The 24,420-nt window shown below is 37.9% G+C and overlaps 1 long non-coding RNA gene across 1 annotated transcript in view; it reads right to left on the minus strand.

The window, feature by feature from the left end:
* LOC122705195 overlaps positions 1–8,206 on the minus strand; it is a 56,804-nt gene extending 48,598 nt beyond the window's left edge. The window contains exons 1-2 of the long non-coding RNA XR_006344056.1: positions 8,100–8,206; positions 7,128–7,202 (exon numbers count right to left, since the gene is read on the minus strand). This is a non-coding gene — a long non-coding RNA (uncharacterized LOC122705195). The remainder of the gene's footprint in view (positions 1–7,127; positions 7,203–8,099) is intronic.
* Positions 8,207–24,420: the final 16,214 nt, after the last annotated feature.

Raw genomic sequence — 24,420 nt, forward strand, 5'->3', positions numbered from 1 at the left:
ACTCTCTTTTTGCAGCACATGGGCTTACTTTGTGGCATGTGGGATCTTAGTTCCCCGACCAGAGATCAAACCTACGTCCCTTGCATTGCAAGGCACATTCTTAACCACTGGACCACCAGGGAAGTCTTGAGAGCAATTGCTGTTATTATGGTTTTAGTGACATCCATTCTTCATTGCAGATGGTGAAAAAGCACCCCACTCATCCTGAAGGCCCTCTTGCTGGCAACTGGGGCCAACGTCCACACCATCCCTTGACCCCTTGCTGAACTTCCTCTCCTCCTGACTCAACCCCAGCCACAGTGAGGAGAGTATAGACTCATGAAATGGTTTTCTCAAGGTTTCCCAAGGAGGAGCAGACCCTCCCAAGTAAAAAGACCCTTGAATTATTCCTCTAGGTTTTGTGTGGGGATGAGGGAATATTTTGAAGCATCAGTTCTTCCCCTTTTCTCAACTTACCTCTACCTCTGACTTATAAAAAATCAGCCATCAGCTTCAGCATGACCTAGATCTTCCCTGAGGAGCTAGCCAAATTTCCAGGTATTTCCAAGTATCTATCAGGAACTTAGAAATGTAGGTCTGGAGTTTGGAGAAGGGTTAAAAGATGGAGACAAGGATTTGAACATTGTATTAGTCAGTTTGGGCTGCCTGTAACAGAAACATGAGAAATTGGGTGGCTAAAACAACAAGCATTTATTTCTCACAATTCTGGAGGCTAGGAAATCCAAGCTCAAGGAACTGGCAGATCCAGTGTCTGGTGAGGGCCCAACTCTTGGCTTAGGCACAGCCACTTTCTCCCTGTATCCTTATATGGGAAAGAGAGAGAGGGCTAACTCCTTTCCTTCTCTTATATGGACACTAACCTATCATGGATTCCTCTCTCATGACAAAGCCCCACCTCCAAACACCATCACATTAGGACTTCAACATAAGGGTCTAGGAGAGAAGCAGACATTTAGAATGTAGCAGACATCCTCCATCTGAGCTGTTCATTGAACCCCAGGGGGTAGGTGCAGTCTCTGATGTGCTAATACACCTGATATGCTCACAGAGCCAAGAGATGATATGTAACATGAATATCATCTATCAGGTAACAGCCAAGAAAACTTTGACAATGGAAAACAATGAGGGAGGGACTCACTTGAGAGGATGCTAAAACATAAGGTAGTTTGGGAAAAAAATCTAGCATAGTGCCCAATAGGACAAAATAAGTAGCCTAGACCACAGTGCACACATAACAAGTTCATATTTGATCAGTAAATGCCACCAGGTAATTGGTTGGCTATTTGAAAAACTGAATTAGATCTTCAGGCAACAGCAGGTAGTTCTTACCTGAAATTCTATGGGGTCTGAGAACTAGAAGCAAAAGACTGAGATGGTAGAATTTCAGGCTGAAGCAGCCTGGGTTCCTGAGTCACCACTTGGAGGCACATGCTTGGGAGTGCTACCTGTCACTGGGCTTGACATCAGTGAGAATTAAGGATTTGTTGTGTTAAGGCTTTGAGATTTCAGGGTTTAACAGTTGTAGCAGCTAGCATTAATTATCTCAAATACAACGCCTTCGCACCTTACACCACACATCCAAATCAAGATAAATTCTAGATAGAATAAGAAATGTTAAAAACTGTAAGAAAATAAAGATGAATGTTTATCTGACCTCTCGATGGGGGGTTTTCTAAGGCCTAAAATTGGTAGAAGACATTACAAAAGGAAAGATCCATAGTTTAACTGCATAAAAAAGTTAAATTCTGTTTACATCAGATTTTAATTTAAAAACAGAATTGAATAACAAATGAGAAGGATATGTTTGCAGCAGCTATGATAAAGGGTTAATAGCCCTAATATTTAAAGAGCTCAGAAAAATGGAGGCTGGGGGAGAGAGAAAGAATTATCTGAAGCAAAGCTTTAATCATAGCTGGCTTGTCCTGATACCTAAAGTGTTTCTGAGTCCCCCCAGTTCTGCCAATTGGTTTGTGTTCTGTACATGCAAACTGTATTTAACATTGGCTCAAGTCCAACCTAATTAGTAAAGTCAATCTGCCGCAAAGAAAAGATCATTATAATGCTTCATGCAGCCAAATGTCTGTGATATTTCTAGTATGTGCTATTGGACTTTCTCCACATGACTGCTCCCCTCTGTTGGTAGAAGAAATTTAGAGCTGGTCACCCTTTCTGGGAGCTCTAGAGTAACGGTAGGACTGTCCCTAGGAACAGAGCTAGAGCAGACAATGAAGAAATTGGAGCAATTTAAAAAACAAATCCTACTTGTATTCATTCAGTCATACAGTCATTGAATTATATTATTGAGCCCATTACCTGGTGCTAGTCAGTTTCTATGCATCACCTTACTTAATTCTCACAATGCTTCTACAACTAGGTCTCATTTTTTCCCTGTTTTTCAAATAAGGAAAGTGAGGCTCACAGGAGTGAAATAACTTGGTTAACATTACACAGGGAATTGGCAGAGCTGAGATCTGAGCCTAGTATGTTTGACTTCAACAGTGTGTCCCTCATTGCTGCCACATTGCCTCCTGCTGATCTAAAGGAAGGTTCTGCATAGATGACATTTCTGGCAATAGCAGGAATTGGAGGGACATACAAGGGAACGGAGAATGGATAAAGAGTGATGCAAAGGGGGACTTCCCTGGTGGTCTTGTGGCTAAGACTCTGAGCTCCTAGTATAGGAAGCCCAGGTTCAAATCCTGGTCAAGGAACTAGATCCCATACACCACAACCAAGACCTGGCACAGCCAATAAATAAATAAATATTTTAAATAAATAAATCTTATTGGAAAAAAAAAAAGAAGAGTAAGGCAAAGGTATAAATTCTGCTGCCAACTACCTTCTGGCCTAAAACAACTAAGAAAAACCCAGACAAAATACATGAAACAACAGTTTTCAAGACACTAGATATGAGAAAGAAAAGGACAGTGATCCTTGGGAGGTCAGAAATAAATGAGGTAAGTCCTATGAACTAAGATCACGGCATCTGGTCCCATCACTTCATGGCAAATAGATGGGGAAACAGTAGAAACAATGGCTGACTTTATTTTTCTGGGCTCCAAAATCACTGCAGATAGTGATTGCAGCCATAAAATTAAAAGATGCTTACTCCTTGGAAGGAAAGTTATGACCAAACTAGATAGCATATTAAAAAGCAGAGACATTACTTTGCCAACAAAGGTCCATCTAGTCAAGGCTATGGTTTTTCCACTGGTCATGTTTGGATGTGAGAGTTGGACTGTGAAGAAAGCTGAGTGCCAAAGAATTGATGCTTTTGAACTGTGGTGTTGGAGAAGACTCTTGAGAGTCCCTTGGACTGCAAGGAGATCCAACCAGTCCATCCTGAAGGAAATCAATCCTGGTTGTTCATTGGAAGGACTAATGCTGAAGCTGAAACTCCAATACTTTGGCCACCTGATGTGAAGAGCTGACTGATTTGAAAAGACCCTGATGCTGGGAAAGATTGAAGGCAGGAGGAGAGGGGGACAACAGAGGATGAGATGGCTGGATGGCATCACCGACTCGATGGACATGGGTTTGGGTGGACTCCGGGAGTTGGTGATGGACAGGGAGGCCTGGCGTGGTGTGGTTCATGGGGTTGCAGAGTCAGACACAACTGAGTGATTGAACCGAACTGAACTAAAGTCCTATGATTACCTCAGCTAACTGCCTAGAGGGAATCCAGCCCACACTGTGGGGAGGAGGAGCCCAGGAAGAACCCAGCAGTCTCCTGAGTTGAGGAGATGGAGGTGGGTTGGCAAAGAGCCTAGAATTCAAAGGCCAACAACTGAGAAAGAGAGGGCTGTAAATGGGATGAGAGCTCTGGAGATCAGCAGAAAGAGTCCTTCTTGAACCTCTAGCTAAGTTCTAATCAATGCATATATGTGAAGAAACAATCCAAGGTCATGAAAAGAGAAAAGATTAGAAGCAAATATTCTAATATTCCTAGCCCTCACAATGCTAGAAATGGTTCTTGTTTTCAACAGCTGGATTGGAAAAACCTCAGAATTCATGAGACATTGGGAAAAGTACCAGGAAGGGATTTGCCTAATTTGTGAGGCAGAATTAACCCTAGAAAAAATTCTGGTCTGGTTCAGTTGAACAAGACTTAAAAGCAAGATCTGAAAAACAAACAAAAATATCAAATGGCTTCTAAGTAATTTAGCTGTACCCCAGAATAAAGCTGAAGAATCATATAGGAAGAAAAAAAATATCCAGCACCCAATAAGGTAAAATTCACAATGCTTGATGTCTAATAAAAAAATTAGGATTGAAAAATAGTAGGAGAATAAGACATGTAGTGAGAAAACCAACCAAGTGAAACAGACCCAGAAATGATACAGATGATGGAATTAATAGACAAGGATATTAAAAGTTATTATAACTGCACTCCATATGTTCAAGAGGCTGAAGGGAAGATTGAGCATATTTAGTAGAGACATTAAAGATATTTAAAAAATGATCCCAATCATATGTCTAGAGATAAAAAAGTTGTCATATCTGAGATGGAAAATAAGCTGGAGGGAATTAGATAGCACAGAGGAAAGAAGAGTGAACTTGATGACCCAGTAATAGAAACTATCCAGAATAGAGGGGAAAAGACTGAAAAAGAAAAAAAAAAAAGAAACAGAGCATCAGTGAGCTGCAGGACAACTTCAGTAAGCCAAATACATGCTTAAATGAAATCCCCAAAGGAGGAGAAAGTAAAAAAAAAAAAAAGGTTGAAGAGACAATGGTTGTAAATTTTCCAGACTTGATGGTAAACTACATACTCACATATCCAAAAACCTCAATGAACTTCAAATGAAAGAAATATCACAACCAATTGCTTAAAGCAATTGTAACCCTCCGAAGGACATGAAATGAAATAATAAAAATAAACAGTTAATTCTAAAAAAGTCAGGAAAAGAACACAGAAAGCAAATAGCAAAAAGGTTAGATTTAAACCCACTCACCCCCCCCCCCATTTTTTAAATCAAATTAAGGTATATGGTCTAAACTCATCCAGAAAAAAATATTTTAAGATTGGGTAAATAAAGCAAAGTCCAACTATAGGAATAAAGAACCCACTTTAAATAAAAAGACACAGATAGTTTTGAAGCCAAGGGATGGTAAAAATATATGCCATATTGCATTAGATTCCTGGGGCTGCTGTAACAAATTATCACAAACTCGGTGACTGAAAACAACAGAAGTGTATATCTCTCACAGTTCTGGAAGCTGAAGTATGAAATCAAGGTGTTGGCAGGGCCATGATCCCTTTGGAGGCTCTAGTGAAGAATTCTTCTGTGTCTCTTCCAGTTTCTGGTGACGTCAGTGTTCCTTGGTTTATGGCAGCGTCACTCCAGTATCTGCCTCCGTCTTCACACGGCCTCCCCTTCGTCTCTGTGCGTCCTTTGCTATCTCACAAGGACAGTCTCACTGGCCCACCCTAATCCAGTATGATCGCATCTTGATCCTCAATTGCATCTGCAAAGACCCTATTTCCAAATAAGATCCACATTTTGAGATTCCAAGTAGACATGAATTTGGTGGGGGACACTATTCAACCCACTACGTATGCTAACACTCATCAAAAAAACCCAGGGTGAGACATCTACCTCACACCAGTCAAAATGGCCATCATCAAGAAATCCACAAACAATGAATGCTGGAGAGGTTGTGAAGAGAAGAGAACCCTTCTACACACTTGGTAGAAATGTAAATTGGTATAGCCTCTTTGGAGAACAGTGTGGAGGTTCCTTAAAAAACTAAAAATAAAGCTACCATATCATCCAGCAATCCTTCTGGGCATATACCCAGAGAAAAACATGGTTTGAAAGGAAACATGCACCCCAATATTCACGGTAGCCCTGTTTACAATAGCCAAGATGAGGAAACAACCTACAATGTCCATCAACAGAGGAGTGGATCAAGAAGCTGTAGTACATCTATACAATGCAATAGTACTTGACCATTAAAAAGAATGAGATAACGCCATTTGCAGCAACACGGATAGATCTAGAGAGTGTCACTTTGAGTGAAATAAGTCAGAGAAGAAGAAATATCATATGATATCCCTTATATGCAGAATCTAAAAAGAAATGATGCAGGTGAAATTATTTACAAAACAGAAACAGACTCACAGACTTAGAGAATGAACTCATGGTTGCCAGAGGGGGAGAATAGGGGGAAGGGAGAGTTAGGGAGCTTGAGATCGACAGGCACACACTGCTGTATTTAAAATGGATAACCAACGAGATCCTATTGTATATAGGACAGGGAACTCTGCTCAGCGTTATGTGTTAGCCTGGATGGGAGGGGAGTTCCGGGGAGAATGGATACTTGTATACATATGATTGAGTATGTCCACTGGAAACTATCACAACGTTGTTAATTATTAATTAGCTATACTCCAATATAAAATAAAAAGTTTAAAAAAAAAATAAAAAATTAAAAAAATTAAAAAAAAATAAAAAGTTTAAAAAAAAAACAGGTAGTTATGGTAATACCAAACAAAGTAGATTTCAGAGCAACAAATATATCCAAGGATAATAATACCATATCATATTGATAAAGGGATCAATTTACTCAAGACATAATAATTCTAAATGTTTATGCAGCTAATAACAGAACTGCAAAATATACGAAGCAAAAAATAATAGAATTACAATGATAAATAGACAAGTCCACAATTATAATTAGAGATTTCAACACCTTTGTCTCAATAATTGACAGAATGAGTAAAAAAGTAACCTTAAAACACAGAAAACCTAAAACACTGTCAAAAATTGGTATAATTGATATTTATAGGCCATTCTACACAACAACAGCAGCATGTACATTATTTTCAAGTGCACATAAGATATGTAGCAAGATGGACCATATTCTGGGCCATATAACAAGTTTCAGTCACTTTAAAATAAGTCAATTCATATAAAGATATTCCCTGATTGCAATGGAATTGAATTATACATCAATAACAGAAACATCTCTGGGAAAATCTCCAAATATTTTTAAACAGCATACTTCTAAGTAGGTCCCAGGTCAAAGAATAAATCGAAGGAAATTAGAAAAAATTTTAACTGAATGAAAATGAAAACACAACATATCAGAATTTGTAGGGTACAATTAAAAGCAATACTTACAGGGAAATTTATAATACTAAACGCCTGTATAAAAACGGTTCTCAACTCGATGGTCTGATCTTCCACTTTAAGTAACTAGAAAAAGAGCAGGATGAACCCAAAAAATGCAGAAGTCAATTAAATTGGTAACAGAAAAAACAATACAGAAAAATTAGTGAAACCAAAAGCTCAGTATTTATTGAAAAGATCAATAAAATTAATAACACCCCAGTCAGACTGATTAAGAAAAAGAAAACGGAGTAAACACATTGCCATCATTGAGAGAGACATCACTACAGATTCTAAAGATGGTAAGAGAATACTGGGAGGAACCCAGGAGAGGGAACCCTCTAAGTGCCTGAACAGGCGGAGCTAAGGAGAAAGACTGGCCAAAGAGGCCTTCTGATCGCCAGCTACAAGAGGTTCGAAAAAAGACCCTGATAGGGCCATCCCTCCTGCGGAGAGGCAGTCCGTGTCCCTGCACACGCTGCCAGGGTCCCCGCGAGCCGAGCCGCTGCACCACCTTCACGCTCAGCTCTCCCTGGGGCAGAGCTGCCACAGGCATAAAAAAGTGTTGGGTCTATGCACGCAGGGTCGCTTTGGCCGCGTCTGACTATTTGCGACCCTGTACTGTGGTCTGCCAGGCTTCTCTGTCAGAGAGGGGGTTCTCCAGGCAAGAATATTGGAGCGTATTGGCCAACGCTGGGTGCCCTACCCTTCCAGAGCACTATATTTCCTGCTGCCCTAGCCGCCAACCCCCCTGAGTCCCTGCTGCTGCCAGAACCCCTGCGGCCCAAGCAGCGGCACCACCTCCACCCCTGGCCCTCACAGGGGCACACCCAAGTCCTCCAGGGCAGCCTCAGGAGCAAACCCCAGTGGACGACCCACATGCAGAGTGGAAATAAAGCCACAAGTGAAACTCAGGGGCAGTGTGGCTAAGGAAGAAGACCCAACACCTTCCCGTCAGCTGTACAAACTGCAGATTAAACCCACCTGATCAACTAAGCAGACTCTGCGTTGATGAAAGATATGAAAGGCTATTGAGAGCGCCCACACGAGAAAACGCACTAGCTCTGATAGCTGTGGACGTTGGAGGCAAGAACACACAGGAGCAGGAGCAGGTTAGACTCTGAGCTGCCCTCACAGCGGGTCCAGAGGTCAGCACAGTGTCGGAGGGCCTCCTAGGGAGGGGAGGTGGACGGTGACTGCCAGCATGGGAGAGGACCCTGACCGCAGTGACTCAAGAAAAACGTTTATTATTCTTGTTTTTTTACTTGTTCTGTAAAGTCTGTTGGATTTTTTTCTTTTTCCTTTTCATGTTTTCCCCGCTCTGTTGTAGCTGTCAATTTCATCGACACTAAGAAATCCAGTTAAGCTTTTGAGATTTTTTTTTCTCTGTCACATTTTTTATTGTTGTCATAAACCTCTGCCTCTACTTTGGGCTTCTGCAGTTCTGTGAAGTTTGCCTCTCTTTTTTTTTTTTTTCTCTTTTTTTAATTTTAATTTTTAATTTTTTAAACCTGTTATTATTTTTCTACATTTATTCCGTTCTTTGCTTTTCCTACTGTCCTTTTCCCCTTACCGTTAATCTTTAACATATATAAATCTTCTTTATCTACCTCTATTTAACTTTGTATATCTAGTCTTCCTTTATTTTCTTTCTCTCCTCTCAACATATTTGTTAGTTTTATTTTCATTGCTTTATTCCCCAACTGGCACCTTGCTTTAGTTTTGTTTTCCAGTTTGTGCTTTAATTAGTTTTGTTCTGGTAGATATAATTTTTGGTTTCCTTTGCTTACTGGGTCAATCTATTGTACTTTATGTTTGTTGCACTGTTCTGATTTTGCTTATAGGTGTCTATGTATATGTGTATATCCAGTCATACTTTCTATTGTTGTTTTAAACCTCTGCCTCTACGTTAGGCTTTTGCAGTTCTGTGAAGTTTCCCTTTTTTTCCCCTTTTTTCTTTCTTCTGTCTTTTTCTTTTCTTTTATATATTGTTAATTTTTTTAAACCTATTGTGTTTTTTCTACATTTATTCCTTTGTTTGCCTTTCCTATTGTTCTTTTCCCCTTGCAGTTAATCTTTAATGTATATAAATTTTCTTCATCTACCTCTATTTAACTTTACATATTCTTTCTTTCTTTTCTTTCTTCCCTTTCCTCTCAACATATTTGCTAGTTTTGCTCTCATTGCTTTATTCCCCACTTGGCACCTTGCTTTAGTTTTCTTTTCCAGTTTGTGCTTAAGTTAGTTTTATTCTTAACTGGTAAATACAATTTTTGATTTCCTTTGTTTGCCAGGTCAATCTACTGTACTTTATGTTTGTTGGACTGTTTTCACTTTGCTCATGGGTGTATATGTGTATATTCCATTATTTTAATTATTATTTGCCTGATTTTGTAACTGCCATTTGTCTGGGGTTCATCTTTGGTTTCTCATTTTTGGATATTTGTTTTAAACTCATGTAATGCCTTAACAAACCACTTGTGGAATCTTTGTTCCTGATCAGAGATCAGGCCCTGAGCCTTTGGAGTAGGAGCACTGACTCCAAGACTCTAGACTACTGGAGAACTAACCATAGGGAGTATCAAATAGTGAGAACTCACACAAGCAAAACCACTTGAGTACAAGACCCGGCATCACCCAACCACCAGTAGCACCCTGTGCAGGATGCTTCATCTAGACAACAAACAAAACAAAAATACAAACCAAATCATCAGCAGACAGGATTACCACCTCACTCAGCCTTGCCCATTAGAGAAAAATAAGCAAACAAACCAAAACTCAGCACAAATCTCACCCTATACAAAGCTCACATAAACCACTGGATCAATCTTAGGAGGGCAGAAACCAGAAGGAAGAAAGAATTCAACTTTCTTGAATTCTTCAGGGAAAGGAGACCTCAAACACAATAACTTAAAAAAAAAATGATAAATGATAATAAGGCAGAGAAATACTGCACAAAGGAAGGGACAAACTAGAAACACAGAAGTCCAAATAAATGAAGAGGAAGCAGGTAAACTACCTGGAAAAGAGTTCAGAATAATGATAGTAAAGATGATCAAAAACCTTGAAAACAAAATGGAGAAAATGCAAGAATCAATCAACAAAGACCTAGAAGAATTAAAGAACAAACATACAGAGACACACAACACAATTACTGAAATTAAAAATACTCTAAAAGGAATCAATAGCAGAATATCTGAAGCGAAAGAATGAACCAGTGAGCTGCAAGATAAAATGGTGGGAATAACTTCTGAAGAGAAGAATAAAGTAAAAAGAATGAAAAGAGCTGAGGACAGTCTCAGAGACCTCTGGGACCGTATCAAATGCACCAATATTAAAATTATAGGGATCCCAGAAGAAGAGAAAAAGAAATGGTATGAGAAAATTTTTGAAGAGATTATAGTTTAAAATTTCCCCAACATGGAAAAGGAAATAGCCAATGAAGTCCAAGAGGCACAAAGAGTCCCATACAGGATAAACTCAAGGAGAAACATGCCAAGACACAAACTAATCAAACTAACAAAGACTAAACACAAAGAAAGAATATTGAAAGCAGCAAGGGAGAAGCAACAAGTAACGTACAAGGGAAACCCCATCCACTTAACAGCTGATCTTTCAGCAGAAACTCTGCAGGCCAGAAGGGAACAGCAGCATATATTTAAAGTACTGAAAGGGAAAAATCTACAACCAAGATTACTGTACCCAGCAAGGATCTCATTCAAAATTGATGAAGAAATAAAAAGCTTCTCAGACAAGCAAAAGTTAAGAGAATTCAGTACCACCAAACCAGCTTTACAACAAAAGTTAAAGGGACTTATTTAGTCAAGAAATACAATAGAAGAAAAAAGATCCACCACTACTGTTCAACATAGTGTTGGAAGTTTTGGCCACAGCAATCAGAGCAGAAAAAGAAGTAAAAGGAATCCAGATAGGAAAAGAAGAAGTGAAACTCTCACTGTTTGCAGATGACATGATCCTCTATATAGAAAACCCTAAAGACTCTACCAGAAAATTACTAGAACTAATCAACGAATATAGTAAAGTTGCAGGATATAAAATTAACACACAGAAATCCCTTGCATTCCTATATACTAACAATGAAAAAACAGAAAGAGAAATTAAGGAAACAATACCATTCACCATTGCAACAAAAAGAATAAAATACTTAGGAGTATATCTACCTAAAGAAACAAAAGACCTATACATAGAAAACTATAAAACACTGATGAAAGAAATCAAAGAGGACACAAACAGATGGAGAAACATACCGTGTTCATGGATTGGAAGAATCAATATTGTCAAAATGGCTATTCTACCCAAAGTAATCTATAGATTCAATGCAATCCCTATCAAGCTACCAATGGTATTTTTCACAGAACTAGACCAAAGAATTTCACAATTTGTATGGAAATACAAAAAACCTCGAATAGCCAAAGTAATCTTGAGAAAGAAGAATGGAACTGGAGGAATCAACCTGCCTGACTTCAGACTCTACTACAAAGCCACAGTCATCAAGACAGTGTGGTACTGGCACAAAGACAGAAATATAGATCAATGGAACAGAATAGAAAGCCCAGAGATAAATCCACGAACCTATGGACACATTATCTTTGACAAAGGAGGCAAGGATATACAATGGAAAAAAGACAACCTCTTTAACAAGTGGTGCTGGGAAAACTGGTCAACCACTTGTAAAAGAATGAAACTAGAACACTTTCTAACACCATACACAAAAATAAACTCAAAATGGATTAAAGATCTAAATGTAAGACCAGAAACTATAAAACTCCTAGAGGAGAACATAGGCAAAACACTCTCCGACATGAATCACAGCAAGATCCTCTATGACCCACCTCCCAGAATATTGGAAATAAAAGCAAAACTAAACAAAGGGGATCTAATGAAACTGAAAAGCTTTTGCACTACAAAAGAAACTATAAGTAAGGTGAAAAGACAGCCGTCAGATTGGGAGAAAATAATAGCAAATGAAGCAATGGACAAAGGATTAATCTCAAAAATATACAAGCAACTCCTGCAGCTCAATTCCAGAAAAATAAATGACCCAATCAAAAAATGGGCCAGAGAACTAAACAGACATTTCTCCAAAGAAGACATACAGATGGCTAACAAACACATGAAAAGGTGCTCAACATCACTCATTATTAGAGAAATGCAAATCAAAACCACAATGAGGTACCATTACACACCAGTCAGGATGGCTGCTATCCAAAAGTCTACAAGCAATAAATGCTGGAGAGGCTGTGGAGAAAAGGGAACCCTCTTACACTGTTGGTGGGAATGCAAACTAGTACAGCCACTATGGAAAACAGTGTGGAGATTCCTTAAAAAACTGGAAATAGAACTGCCATATGACCCAGCAATCCCACTTCTGGGCATACACACTGAGGAAACCAGATCTGAAAGAGACACATGCACCCCAATGTTCATCGCAGCACTGTTTATAATAGCCAGGACATGGAAGCAACCTAGATGCCCATCAGCAGATGAATGGATAAGGAAGCTGTGGTACATATACACCATGGAATTTTACTCAGCCGTCAAAAAGAATTCATTTGAATCAGTCCTAATGAGATGGATGAAACTGGAGCCCCTTATACAGAGTGAAGTAAGCCAGAAAGATAAAGAACATTACAGCATACTAACACATATATATGGAATTTAGAAAGATGGTAACGATAACCCTACATGCAAAACAGAAAAAGAGACACAGAAATACAGAACAGACTTTTGAACTCTGTGGGAGAAGGTGAGGGTGGGATGTTTCAAAAGAACAGCATGTATACTATCTATGGTGAAACAGATCACCAGCCCAGGTGGGATGCATGAGAGAAGTGCTTGGGCCTGGTGCACTGGGAAGACCCAGAGGAATCGGGTGGAGAGGGAGATGGGAGGGGGGATCGGGATGGGGAATAAGTGTAAATCTATGGCTGATTCATATCAATGTATGACAAAACCCACTGAAATGTTGTGAAGTAATTAGCCTCCAACTAATAAAAAAATTAAAAAAAAAAAAAGAAAAAAGATCTACAAAACCAACCCCAAACAATTAAGAAAATGGCAACAGGAACATATATATTAATAAGTACTTTAAATGCAAATGGATTAAATGCTCCAACCAAGAGACACAGACTAGTTGAATGGATACAAAAACAAGACCCATATATATGCTGTCTACAAGAAACCCACTTCAGACCTCAAGACACATATAGACTGAAAGTGAGAGGATGGAAAAATATATTCCATGCAAATGGGAAGCAAAAGAAAGCTGGAGTAGCAACCCTCATATCAGACAAAATAGACCTTAAAATAAAGAAGATTAGAAGAGATAAATAAGGACACTACATAATGATCAAGAGATCAATCCAAGAGGAAGACAAAACAATTATAAATATCTATGCACCCAACATAGGAGCATCTCAATACATAAGACAAACACTAACAGACATAAAAGGAGAAATTGACAGTAACACAATAATAGTAGGAGACTTTTAACACCCCACTCACACCAATGGACAGATCATCAAAACAAAATTAATAAGGAAACACAAGTCTTAAATGATACATTAGATGAGGTGGATCTCATTGATATCTTCAGGACCTTCCATTCAAACATAGAAGAATACACCTTCTTCTCAAGTGCACAAGGAACATTCTCCAGGATAGACCACATCTTGGGTCACAAATCAAACCTCAGTAAATTTTTAAAAATTGAAATTGTATCAAGCATCTTCTTCAACTACAATGCTATGAGACTAGATATCAATTACAAGAAGAAAACTGTAAGAAACACAAACACATGGAGATAAAACAACATGTTTCTAAATAACCAACAGGTTACTGAAGAAATCAAAAGGGAAATAAAAAAATTTCTAGAAACAAATGACAATGAAAACATGACAACTCAAAACCTATGGGATGCAGCAAAAGCAGTTATAAAAGGCAAGTTTATAGGTGTACAACCCTACCTCAAGAAACAAGAAAAACATTGAATAGACAACCTAACTTTACATCTAAAACAACTGGGAAAAGTAGAACAAAAAACCCCAAAATTAGTAGAAGGAAAGAAATCATAAAGATGCAAGCAGAAATAAATGAAAAAGAAAGAAACAGTAGTAAAGATTAACAAAACTAAAAGCTGATTCTTTGAGAAGATAAACAAAATAAACCAAAATTTAGCCAGACTCATGAAGAAAAAAGGAAGAATCAAATCAACAAAATTAGAAATGAAAAAGGAGGGGTTACAACAGACAATGCAGAAATACAAAGGATTATGAGACTATTGTGAACAACTATGTGGCAATAAAATAGATAACCTGGAAGAAATGGACAGATTCTTAGAAAAGTTCAATCTTCTAAGACTGAACCAGGAAGAAATAGAAATTATGAACAACTCAATTACAAGCACTGAAATTGAACTGTGATCAAAAATCTCCCAAAAAAATGAAAGCACGAGACCAGATGGCTTCACAGGAGAATTCTATCAAACATTTAGAGAAGAGCTAATGCCTATCCTTCTAAAACTCTTTCAAAAAGTTGCAGAGGAAGGAACATTTCCAAACTCATTCTACAAGGCCACCATCACCCTGATACCAAAACCAGACAAAGACAACACACAAAAAAGAAAACTACAAGCCAATATATTGATGAACATAGATGCAAAAATCCTCAACAAAATATTTGCTAACAGAATTCAGCAACACATCAAAAAGCTCAAACACCATGATCAAGTTGGGTTTATTCCAGGGATGCAAGGGTTCTTCAATACATGGAAATCAATCAATGTGATACACTACATTAACAAATTGAAACATAAAAACCATATGATCATCTCAATAAATGCAGAAAAACCCTTTGACAAAATTCAGTACCCATTTATGATTAAAACTCTTCAAGAAACGGACATAGAAGGAACCTACCTCAACATAGTAAAGGCCATATATGATAAACCTACAGCAAACATTATTCTCAATGGTGAAAAACTGAAAGCATTTCCCCTAAGATCAGGAACAAGACAAGGGTGTCCATTTCCACCACTATTTTTCAACATAGTTCTGGAAGTCCTAGCTACAGCAATCAGAGAAGAAAAAGAAATAAAAGGAATCCAGATCAGAAAAGAAGTAAAGCTCTCACTGTTTGCAGATGACATGATACTGTACATAGAAAATCCTAAAGATAATATCAGAAAATTACTAGAGCTAATCAGCAAATATAGCAAAGTTGCAGGATATAAAATCAATACACAGAAGTCACTTGCATTTCTATATACTAACAATGAAAAATCAGAAAGATAAATTAAGGAATCAATCCCATTCACCATTGCAACAAAAAGAATTAAATATCTAGGGATAAACCTACCTAAGGAGACAAAAGAACTGTACACAGAAAATTATAAGACACTAATGAAAGAAATCAAAGATGACATAAACAGAGAGATATTCCATGTTTCTGGGTAGGAAGAATCAACATTGTGAAAATGCCTATACTACCAAATGCAATCTACAGTTTAAATGTGATCCATATCAAATTACCAATGGCATTTTTCACAGAACTAGAACAAAGAAATTTCGCAATTCATATGGAAACACAAAAGACCCCGAATAGCAAGCAGCCTTGAGAAAGAAGACTGGAGCTGGAGGAATCAACCTTCCTGACTTCAGGTTATACTACAAAGCTACAGTCAAGACAATATGGTACTGGCACAAAAACAGAAATATAGACCAATGGAACAAGAGAGAAAGCCCAGAAATAAACCCATGCACCTATGGGTACCTTATTTTTGGCAGAGAGAGGCAAGAATGTACAATGGGGCAAAGACAGACTCTTCAAAAAATAGTGCTGGGAAAACTGGACAGCTACATGTAAAAGAAAGAACTTAGAACACCTCCTAACACCATACACAAAGATAAACTCAAAATGGATTAAAGATCTAAATGTAAGACCAGAAACTATAAAACTCTTAGAGGAAAACATAGGCAGAACAGTCAATGACATAAATCAATGCAAGATCCTCTATGACCCACCTCCTAGAGTAATGGAAATAAAAACAAAAATAAACAAGTGGGACCTGATTAAACTTAACAGCTTTTGCACAGCAAAGGAAACTATAAGCAAGGTGAAAAGACAACCCTCAGAATGGGAGAAAATAATAGCAAATGAAACAACTGACAAAGGGTTAATTTCCAAAATACACAAGCAGCTCATACAACTCAATGCCAGAAAAACAAACAACCCAATCAAAAAGTGGAAAAAAGACCTAAACAGACATTTCCCCCCAAGAAGACATACAGATGGCTAACAAACACATGAAAAGATGCTTAACATCGCTCATTATTAGAGAAATGCAAATCAAAACTGCAATGAGATATCACCTCACACCGGTCAGAATGGCCCTCATCAAAAAGTCTACAAACAATAAATGCTGGAAAGGGTGTGGAGAAAAGGAAATGCTCTTGCACTGTTGGTAGGAATGTAAATTTTTTTTTTTTTTTTTTTTTTTAGGAATGTAAATTTATACAGCCACTATGGAAGACGGTATGGAGATTCCTTAAAAAACTAGGAATAAAACCACCATATGACCCAGCAATCCCACTCCTAGACAGATACCCTGAGGAAACCAAAACTGAAAGAGATGCATGTATTCCATTATTTGTTGCAGCACTATTTACAATAGCTAGAACATGGAAGCAACCTAGATGTCCATCAATAGATGAATGGATAAAGAAGCTGTGGAACATATACATGCTGGAATATTACTCAGCCATAAAAAGGAACGCATTTGAGTCAGTTCTAATGAGGTGGATGAACCTAGAACCTATTATACAGAGTGAAGTGAGTCAGAAAGAGAAAGATAAATATCATATTCTAACACATATATACGGAATCTAGAAAAATGGTACTGAAGAATTTATTTACAGAGCAACAGTGGAGAAACAGACCTAGAGAATATAGACATGGGGAAAGGAGAGGAGAGGGTGGGATGTATGGAAAGAGTACCATGGAAACTTACATTACCATATGTAAAATAGATAGCCAAAGGGAATTTGCTGTCTGGCTCAGGAAACTCAAACAGGGGCTCCGTATCAATCTAGAGGGGTGGGGTGGGGAGGGAGATGGGAAGGGGTTCAAAAGGGAGGGGATATATGTATACCTATGGCTGATTCATGTTGAGGCTTGACAGAAAACAGCAAAAATCTGTAAAGCAATTATCCTTCAATAAAAAATAAATTAATTAAAAAAAAGAATATGGGATTATTAATCAGGGTAGCCCAATAACTATTAAATAAATTCAATTTGTAGTTAAAAAACACCGCCCCCTCTCCACACACACACACAACAAATTCTAGGCCTAGATGGCTTTACTGGTGCATCCTATCAAACTTTAGCAAAAGGAAATTACACCAATCCTACACAAACTCTTCCAGAATATTAAAAAGGAGGGAATACTTTCTAACTCATTCTATGAGGAAGTTATTATTACACTGATACCCAAATCAGAAAAAGAAGAAACGAGAACTGCCAATCTACATCCCTAATAAACACTGACAAAAGACAAAATTATAGGAAATTGTAATTAAAATATACAAAAAGTATATCACAGTGCAGAGGGCTTTATTCCAATAATGTAATATTGGCTGAACATTTTAAAATCATGAAGTGAAATATGGTCATTTCTGTAGATGTATAAAAAAATTTGGCAAAACCTGATATCCATATCTAATAATAATAAAAAAAAACTTTCAGAAAACTGGGAAGAGAAGAACAGTTTCTCAATAGGGACTATCAATAAAGACCTCAGGTGACCTCATATTTAATTGGTGAAAGACTGAATGCTTTCCTCCTAAAATCAGAAAAAGCTAAAATATCAGTTCTTATCATTTATATTCAATGTTGTACTGGAGATTCTCTCCAGTGAAATAAGGCAATAAAAAGAAAGAAAAGAATAGATCGAAAAGAAAAATGTAAAACTCTATTTACAGACATCTGCAAGTCATCTATATAGAAAATTCAATGCAAACTATCAAAGTAACTAGAACAAACAAATTAATTAACAATGTTACAGGACAAAAATCAATGAACAAAATCTATTTCTTTTTTATTAAGGTATAATTGACATATAACATTAGTTCAGATGTACAGCATAATGATTTGATGTTTGTATACACACTGAGAAATGATCACCACAATAAGCCTACTTAATGTCTGTTACCATGCATACTAAAGACATTTTTTTCCTCTTGATGAGTTTTAAGATCTAATCTCTTAATCTCTTAGCAACTTTCAAATATGCAATACAGCATTATTAACTATAGTTACCATGCTATACATTGCATCCCTATGGCTTATTTACTTTATAACTAAAACTTCATACTTTTTGACACCCTTCACCCACTACACACTCACTGCTCTGGCAACCACCACTCTGTGCTCTGTTTCCTTTTTTTTAGATTCCAGATAAAAGTGAGATCATATAGTATTTGTCTTTCTTTGTCTGAGTTGTTCTACTGAGCCTAATGTCCTCAAGGTCCATCCATGTTGTCACAAATGGCAAGGTTTCATTTTTTTTTATAGTTGGATAATATTCCATTATGAATATAAACCACATTTTCATCAAGATGGATTCTTAAAGTTGTTTCTGTACCTGGGTATTATAAATAATACTACAGTGAACACAGGGGTACATATATCTTTTTGAGTCAGTGTTTTTATTTTCTTTAGCTAAATAACCAGATGTGGAATTGCTGGATCATATGGTAGTTCTATTATTAATTTTTTAAGGAATTGCCATACTGTTTTCCATAATGGCTATACCAATTTATATTTCCACTTACAGTGCACAAAAGTTATGTTTTCTTCACATCCCTGCCAATACTTGCCATTTCTTATCTTTCAATAATAGTATTATGACAAGTGTGAGGTGATAACTCATTGTGGTTTTGATTTGTATGTCCCTGATGATGAGCATCTTTTTATGTACCTGTTGGCCATCTGTGGGTCTTCTTTTGAAAACAGTCTGTTCAGATATCCTGCCCATGTTTCAGCTGGATTCTTTTGTTTGCTACTGAGTTGTTTAGATTTTTATATATTTTAGGTAGCAAGCCCTTATCAGACATATGATTTGCAAGTATTTTCTCAGTAGGTTGCCTTTTCATTCTATTGATGGTTTCCTTTGCTGTGTAGAAGATTTTTAGTTTTATATAGTTCCACTTGTTTTTTTGTTGTTGTTTTTGGTGTCAGATTAAAAAAATCACTGCCAAGATCTATGACAACTTATTGCCTATGTTTTCTTTTAAGAGTTTTATAGTTTCAGGTGTTACATTCTAGTCTTTAATCCATTTTGAGTTAATTTTTGTCTACGGCATAAGATAGTAGTTCATTTTTATTCATTTGCATGTGGCTGTCCTGTTTTCCCAACACCATTTATTGGAAAGACTGTCCTTTCCTCATTGTATATTCTTTATTCCTTTGCCATAAATTAACTGACCATATATGTGGAGGGTTATTTTGGGGCTCTCTCTTCTGTTGCATTATCTACACATCTGTTTTTATGCCAGTACCATACTATTTTGCTTACTATAGCTTTGTAATATCGTTTGAAATCAAGGAGCATGATGCTTCCAGCTTCTTTTTCATTTCTCAAGATTGTTTTGGCTATTCAGGGTCTTTCGTGGTTCCATACAAGTTTTATGATAATTTGTTTTATTGCTGTGAAAAAAATGCCACTGGAATTTTGATAAGGATTTCATTGAACCTATGGATTTGCTTTGGATAGTATGGACATTTTAACAATATTAATTCTTCAAATCCATGAGCAGGTAATATCTTTCCACTCATTCATGTCTTTTTCACTTTCATTAATATCTTATAGTTTTTAGCATACAGGTCTTTCACCTTCTTGGCTAAATTTACTCCTAGTTACTTTATTCTTTTTGAGGCAATTGTAAACAGAATTGTTTTCTTAATTTCTCTTTTTGATAGTTTGCTTTTAGTGTATGAAATACAGATTTTTGTATATTGATTCTATATCCTGTAATATTATTTAATTCATTTATTAGTTCCAACAGCTATTTAGTGGAGTCTGTAGGGTTTCCCATATATAATATCATGTTATCTGCAAATAGTGACAGTTTTTCTTCTTCCTTTCCAATCTGGCTGCCTTCAATGTATTTCTTTTTAATAGAAATGAAGAATCAGAAATTGAAATGTAAAAGTCTGTAAATGTAAATGTACCATTCCTACTAGCATCAAAAAATGTAAATTAGTGAAATACATCTGATTTTTAAGTGTGCAAACTGTGCATTTAAAGTTACAAAATTCTGATGAAGTATATTAAAGATAACCTAAATAAATACACACATAGATGTAGAGAACAGACATATAGATACCAAGGAGGAAGCAGATGGGTGAATTGGGAGATTGGGATTGACATGTGCACACCGCTGTATTTAAAATAGACAACCAACAAGAACCTACCATTTAGCACAGAGAATTCTGCTCAATACTCTGTAATAACCTAAAAGGGAAAAGTACTTGAAAAGGAATAGATATATGTATATACATATAACTGAATCACTTTGCTGTATGACAGAAACCAACACAACATTGTAAAGCAATTATACTTTAACAAAAATTAATTTTAAAAAAATAAGTTAAAAAAATTTTTAAATGTAACCTAAATAAATGTGTAACTGTATTCATAGCTTAGATAGTTTAATATTGCTAAGATATCAGTTCTCTCCAAGTGGATCTATAGATTCAACACAGTCTCAATCAGAATCCCAGAAGGCTTTTTGTAGAAATTGTTATGCTTATTTTAAAATCCATGTGAGTCAAAGGACCTAGAATAGCTAAAACAACTTTGAAAAATAACAAAGTTGGAGAACTTACAGTACCAGATTTCAAGACTTCTAAAACTACAGCAATCAAGAAAGTATGGTGTTGATATAAAGAGAGACAAATAGATCAGTGAAGTAAAATAGAGTCCAAAATACACCCATATATGATCAATTGATTTTCAAGAAAGATGCAAAGGCAATTTAGTGTGGAAATGACAGTCTTTTAAATGGATGATGCTCAAACAATTGAATATCCATGTGTAAAAGAACAAAACAAAACAAAATCCACTTCATCCTAATCTCACACTATCTAAAAGAATGAACTCAAAATGGAGCATAATCCATAAAAAGATGAAATTGATGAATTGGACATCATCAAATCTAAGAACTTCTGTTCTTTGATAGACATTGTTAAGAGAGAAAAAAAATAAATCACAGACTCAGAGACAATATTTTCAAAGAAGCATATCAGAAAGGCTTTATGTCTATAGTATACAAAGAACTGTCAAAACTCTGTAAGTATGTGTAATTATTAAGATAGGCAAAAGATTTGAAGATATATTTCGCTAAAGGAGACATACAGATGATGCAAGAAAACAAGCTTGACATCATTAATCATTAATTATCTAGGAAATTCTAATTAAAACCACTATATCTCGTTGGAATGTCTAAAATTAGACAGATCAAACCAAGCATTAGTGAGGAAATAAAACAATTGGAAGTCTCAAGCACTGCTAGTTGGAGTGTAAATCATGCAACCACTTTGGAAAAAAGTCTGGCAGTTTCTCAAAACATTAAATTTATACCTACCATGTGACCTAGCCATTTCACTCCTATATATTTAACCAAAATAAGTAAAAGCATATGTTCATACAAAGACTTACACAAGTATGTTGTTCCTAGCAACTTTATTCAAACTACCCCAAAACTGAAAACAACCCAAATGTCCATCAACAGGTGAATGGCCAAACAAAAACAATATATCTTGTGCAATAGGATAGTTCTCAGCAACATAAAAAGCAATAAACCTTGGTACATACAACAAGATGGATGGATCTCAAAAGAATCACACATGGGGTTGCAAAGTGAAGTAAGCCAGACAAAAAAAAAAAGTACATACTGTATGATTCTATTTACATAAAATGCTACAAATTCAAACTAATCTATAGGGATAGAAAACAAAGCAGTGATTGTGGGAAGAATTACCAAGGAGAACTTCAGGGCAGAGTGAATATTTTCATCATCTTGATTGTAGTGATGGTTTCCTGAATATGCACATTTGTCAAAATACATCATATTATACACTTTAAGCCAATTATACTTCAATAAAATTGTCAAACGGACAAAGTGAACTAGGAATGGAGGGCCCAGGATGTTTGAGGAAGGTTACTTGAGAATACTTTGGCATTCATGACTCTTGAAGATGAAGGATTCAACTGATAGTATCAGAAATAGTAGCAATTGTTTTTATGATTACTGCTAATGCTTATTGTCCACTTGTGAGTGTGCTAAGACACTTCAGTTGTGTCTGACTCTTTGCGACCCTATGGACCATAGCCCCCCAGGCTGCTCTGTCCATGGGATTCTCCAGGCAAGAAGACTGGAGTGGGTCACCATGCCCTCCTCCAGAGGATCTTCCCTACACAGGGATCAAACCCGTGTCTCTTACATCTCTTGTGCTGGCAGGGAGCTTCATTACCACTAGTGCCACCTGTTCACTTGCTCTTTTGTATTTACATACATGGGGAAAATGAAGCTCAGAAAAGCTTAACAGTTGTGCAAGTTCAAGCTCACAAAGCTAGTGAGCAGAAGAATAAGGCTTAGGATCCAGATCCCACACACTTCACCAGATCATGGGGAACTTCCAGAACAGACCCACAGGAAGCCCTCCGTTTCCACCAACATTGAGAAGGTGCTAACACGAGTCCAATCACAGTGGTTCTAACCCTCCTGGCTCTGCTGGGCCACACAGACTCGGAGCTCCCCGGCCCCACCAGCCCTTCCCCTTCTGTTTCTGCTTAGATGCTCTGAGGCCAGGCAGGCAAAGCCATCCCTGACAAGTTTCAATTCCGGCAGCACTGGTCTCATGAATTCCCAGCCAGGAGGCTGGGAGCCAGTGCTCAAAGAGACATTTGAGAAGACGAAGACGAAAGCTGTCGGGAAAAGTGACGCATGCAGGAATGCCTGAAATATCTGCAGGTTCAGCCGCTTCTCCAAATCCTCCCAGGGCAGGGGGGAGGGGGAGGGGGCACATAGGCCAGTTGTGACAGGTGCCCCAGGATGTCTCATTAGGCCTGGGAGGGCCTTGGAAGAACCACAAGGGAGAGCCGCCGACACAGTGAAGCCTCAGGGGGTTTGCCAGAGGAATCAGACACCACAGAGGGCTGAAAGTTGCGTTAGGTCAGAGTGGCTGGCAAGGCCACGCCTCCTCCAGATCTGGCTCTGGACTTGTGAGAGGAGGATCCCACGTGTCCCTACACTTCGCAGACGGTCAGGATGCAGCCATTCCCAGCCTGGCACCATGCAGATTCTCCTGCAACCAGAGAGTCTGAGACAGTCATGCTGAAGGAATGGAGACTCCTTCCAGGGCCCAAGAACGGGCTCTTGTCTGACACTCAGAGATGAATTGTCGGAGGAGACACGGGTGCTGACAAAACAAGAGACTATTGGAAAGGGGCACCGGGTGGAGAGAAGGATGCTAAGGGAACCCAGGACGGCTCTGCCACATGGCTCGCAGCCTCGGGTTTTATGGTGATGGGGTTAGTTTCTGGGTTGTCTCTGGCCGATCACCCTGACTCAGGCTCCTTCCTGGTGGTGCCACATCACTCAGCCAAGATGGATGCCAGCAAAGAGGATTCTGGGAGGTTGGTAGGACATATGGACGGGCATCTCCTCTCTCCTTTTGACCTTTCTCTCTTTTTGACCAGTTCTTCCAGTTGGTGGTGGCTTGGTAGTTCCATATTCCTTACCAAGATCTCCTATCCTAAAATAATTCACGCAAATGGTTACTGTGGTGCCTGGCCAGGGTGGGCAGTTTTAGTCAGTGTTTCCCCTAACAGTCACACTCCAGGAAAGCTGGTGAGGGGGGTTCTGTCAGATTTTTTGACATGTGTCAGTGGCTTGTAACACTACATCACCTTCTCTTTTTGTCGCTGACAGTAGCCCGGATCTGTATTTCCTCAACAATTCCCCAAAGGGTAACTGCATCAGGAACATGGAAGGGAATTTCTACCAATCTTTCCCTCTCCAATCTCCCCCTGCCCTACCATGCTAGTGTCCCATGGCTGCTGTAACAAACGAACACAAACCTAGTAACTTTCAACAACAACAAAATTTATTTATTTAAATTTATTATTTATTTGGCTGTGCCAGGTCTTAGTTTTGGCATGTGGGCTCTTCAACCTTCATTGCGGTATGTGGGATCTAGTTCCCTGACCAGGGCTCGAACCCGG

The sequence above is a fragment of the Cervus elaphus genome, chromosome 12 (genome assembly GCF_910594005.1).
Source record: "Cervus elaphus chromosome 12, mCerEla1.1, whole genome shotgun sequence".
NCBI classification, from domain to species: Eukaryota; Metazoa; Chordata; class Mammalia; order Artiodactyla; family Cervidae; genus Cervus; species Cervus elaphus.